Source organism: Scyliorhinus torazame, chromosome 26 (genome assembly GCF_047496885.1).
Source record: "Scyliorhinus torazame isolate Kashiwa2021f chromosome 26, sScyTor2.1, whole genome shotgun sequence".
Taxonomy (NCBI): Eukaryota; Metazoa; Chordata; class Chondrichthyes; order Carcharhiniformes; family Scyliorhinidae; genus Scyliorhinus; species Scyliorhinus torazame.
In genome coordinates, this window is record NC_092732.1 from 29,454,402 (window position 1) to 29,458,699 (window position 4,298).

Below are 4,298 nucleotides of genomic sequence, written 5' to 3' on the forward strand. Positions count from 1 at the left end.
ATAGATAGATATAGAGGGGGATAGATAGATATAGAGGGGGATAGATCGATATAGAGGGGGATAGATAGATATAGAGGAGGATAGATAGATATAGAGGAGGATAGATAGATATAGAGGGGGATAGATAGATATAGAGATGGATAGATAGATATAGAGGAGGATAGATAGATATAGAGGGGGATAGTTCGATATAGAGGGGGATAGATAGATATAGAGGAGGATAGATAGATATAGAGGGGGATAGATAGATATAGAGATGGATAGATAGATATAGAGGAGAATAGATATAGAGGGGGATAGTTCGATATAGAGGGGGATAGATAGATATAGACGGGGATAGAGAGATAAAGCGGGGGATAGATAGATATAGAGGGGGATAGATAGATATAGAGATGGATAGATAGATATAGAGGAGGATAGATAGATATAGAGGGGGATCGAAAGATATAGAGGGGGATAGATAGATATAGAGGGGGATAGATAGATATAGAGATGGATAGATAGATATAGAGGATAGATAGATATAGAGGGGGATAGATAGATATAGAGGTGGATAGATAGATTTAGAGGGGGATAGATAGATATAGAGGGGGATAGGTAGATATAGAGGGGGATAGGTAGATTTAGAGGGGGACAGTTAGATATAGAGGGGGATAGATATAGAGGGGGATAGATAGATATAGAGGGGGATAGTTCGATATAGAGGAGGATAGATAGATATAGAGGGGGATAGTGAGATATATAGGGGGATAGATAGATATAGAGAGGGATAGATAGATATAGAGGGGGGTAGTTAGATATAGAGGGGGATAGATAGATATAGAGGGGATAGATAGATATAGAGGGGGATAGGTAGATATAGAGGGGGATAGATAGATATAGAGGGGGATAGATAGATTTAGAGGGGGATAGTTAGATATAGAGGGGGATAGATAGATATAGAGGGGGATAGATAGATATAGAGGGGGATAGATGGATATAGAGGGGGATAGTTAGATATAGAGATGGATAGATAGATATAGAGGGGGATAGATAGATATAGAGGGGGATAGATAGATATAGAGGGGGATAGTTAGATATAGAGGGGGATAGAAAGATATAGAGGGGGATAGATAGATATAGAGGGGGATAGATAGATATAGAGGGGGATAGATAGATATAGAGGGGGATAGTTCGATTTAGAGGGGGATAGTTAGATATAGAGGGGGATAGATAGATATAGAGGGGGATAGTTCGATATAGAGGGGGATAGATAAATATAGAGGGGGATAGATAGATATAGAGGGGGATAGATAGATATAGAGGGGGATAGATAGATATAGAGGTGGATAGATAGATTTAGAGGGGGATAGATAGATATAGAGGGGGATAGATAGATATAGAGGGGGATAGGTAGATATAGAGGGGGATAGGTAGATTTAGAGGGGGATAGTTAGATATAGAGGGGGATAGATATAGAGGGGGATAGATAGATATAGAGGAGGATAGATAGATATAGAAGGGGATAGTGAGATATAGAGGGGGATAGATAGATATAGAGGGGGATAGATAGATATAGAGGGGGATAGAGAGATATAGAGGGGGATAGATCGATATAGAGGGGGATAGATAGATATAGAGGGGGATAGATAGATATAGAGGGGGATAGTTAGATATAGAGGGGGATAGATAGATATAGAGATGGATAGATAGATATAGAGGATAGATAGATATAGAGGGGGATAGATAGATATAGAGGGGGATAGATAGATATAGAGGGGGATAGATAGATATAGAGATGGATAGATAGATATAGAGGATAGATAGATATAGAGGGGGATAGATAGATATAGAGGGGGATAGATAGATATAGAGGGGGATAGATAGATATAGAGGGGGGTAGTTAGATATAGAGGGGGATAGATAGATATAGAGGGGGATAGATAGATATAGAGGGTGATAGGTAGATATAGAGGGGGATAGATAGATATAGAGGGGGATAGATAGATTTAGAGGGGGATAGTTAGATATAGAGATGGATAGATAGATATAGAGGATAGATAGATATAGAGGGGGATAGATAGATATAGAGGATAGATAGATATAGAGGGGGATAGATAGATATAGAGGGGAATAGATAGATATAGAGGGGGATAGATAGATATAGAGGGGGGTAGTTAGATATAGAGGGGGATAGATAGATATAGAGGGGGATAGATAGATATAGAGGGTGATAGGTAGATATAGAGGGGGATAGATAGATATAGAGGGGGATAGATAGATTTAGAGGGGGATAGTTAGATATAGAGGGGGATAGAAAGATATAGAGGGGGATAGATAGATATAGAGGGGGATAGTTCGATATAGAGGGGGATAGATAGATATAGAGGGGGATAGATAGATATAGAGGGGGATAGTTAGATATAGAGGGGGATAGATAGATATAGAGGGGGATAGATAGATTTAGAGGGGGATAGATAGATTTAGAGGGGGATAGATAGATTTAGAGGGGGATAGATAGATATAGAAGGGGATAGATAGATATAGAGGGGGATAGTTAGATATAGAGGGGGATAGAAAGATATAGAGGGGGATAGATAGATATAGAGGGGGATAGATAGATATAGAGGGGGATAGATAGATATAGAGGGGGATAGATAGATTTAGAGGGGGATAGTTAGATATAGAGGGGGATAGAAAGATATAGAGGGGGATAGATAGATATAGAGGGGGATAGATAGATATAGAGGGGGATAGTTCGATATAGAGGGGGATAGATAGATATAGAGGGGGATAGATAGATATAGAGGGGGATAGTTAGATATAGAGGGGGATAGATAGATATAGAGGGGGATAGATAGATTTAGAGGGGGATAGATAGATATAGAAGGGGCTAGATAGATATAGAGGGGGATAGATATAGATACATCGGGGATAGATTATAGATGGGCAGGGAGATATAGATAGCGGGGATAGATAGATATTGAGGGAGGGAGGGAGGTAGGGGAGATAGATATACATGGGGATTAGATAGATACAGATAATGAGGATAGGTAGATACAGATAGGGAGATATAGAGGGAGGGAGATATGGAGAGATATAGAGGGAGAGATAGATCGATGTAGAGGGAGGGAGATATAGATAGACAGGGAGATACAGATAGAGGGGTAGAAAAAGATAGGGAGAGAAAGATATAGAGGGAAGGAGAAATAGTTCGAGAGAGGGATAGATTAATTTAGATAGAGGGAGATATAGATAGACAGGGATACAGATAGAGGGAAGGAGCTTATAGATAAATGGGGATATACAGATGGTGACATATAGATAGACGGAGGGAGATATAGATAGGAGGGATAGATTGATATAGAGGGAAGGAGATATACATAGAAGAGATATTAATAGAACATTACAGCGCAGAACAGGCCCTTCGACCGTCGATGTTGCGCCGACCTGTGAAACCACTCTAAAGCCCATCTACACTATTCCCTTATCACCATATGTTTATCCAATGACCATTTAAATGCCCTTAATGTTGGCGAGTCCACTACTGTTGCAGGCAGGGCATTCCACGCCTTTACTACTCCATATTAATGGAGGGAGTTATATATAGAGGGAGATACATCGAGTGAGATATAGATAGAGGGAAGGAGTTATAGATAGGGAGGGAGATATAGAAAGATATTGGGCAGCACGGTAGCACAAGTGGTTGACACTGTGGCTTCACAGCACCAGGGAGGGAGGTATAGAAAGGGATGGCTGTACAGGGGGAAGGATATAGATAGAGGGAGGGAAGGTGTCATGGGAGAGTACCTTTAAGAAATGGGTGTTTACTACTGCAGTGATGTCAGACAGGGGGTGGAGCTGGGCTGTCTGTCAGCTTCTTACTTTCATTTTAGGCTGTTTGCTGCCGGGTGTGTTTTCGTTTCGTTTTCAGCGTTAGAGCTGAAGCCAGACAGAGCAGGTGTACTGTTGATCTCTCTGCCATGAAAAGACTCTCTCTTGATCATTTGGTGAATTCAGAATTATAAATGTTCTCCGTAGTGAATGTAAACCTGATGTGCTTCTGTTAAAAGGTGTTTCTTTTCTCTTCTGGATGTTGTTTGGGAAGTTATTAAGGATTACTTAGTGTTGTATTCTTTGGGGGTTGTATTTGAATTGATGATTGCTAAGATGTTCACTATGTTTTAAAAAGGTTAACTTGAGTTCATAGAATAAACATTGTTTTGCTTAAAAAAATACTTTTCCATTTCTGCTGTACCACACCTGTAGAGATAGAGGGAGGGACGGATATAGATAGACTGCGGGAAAGATAGAGGGAG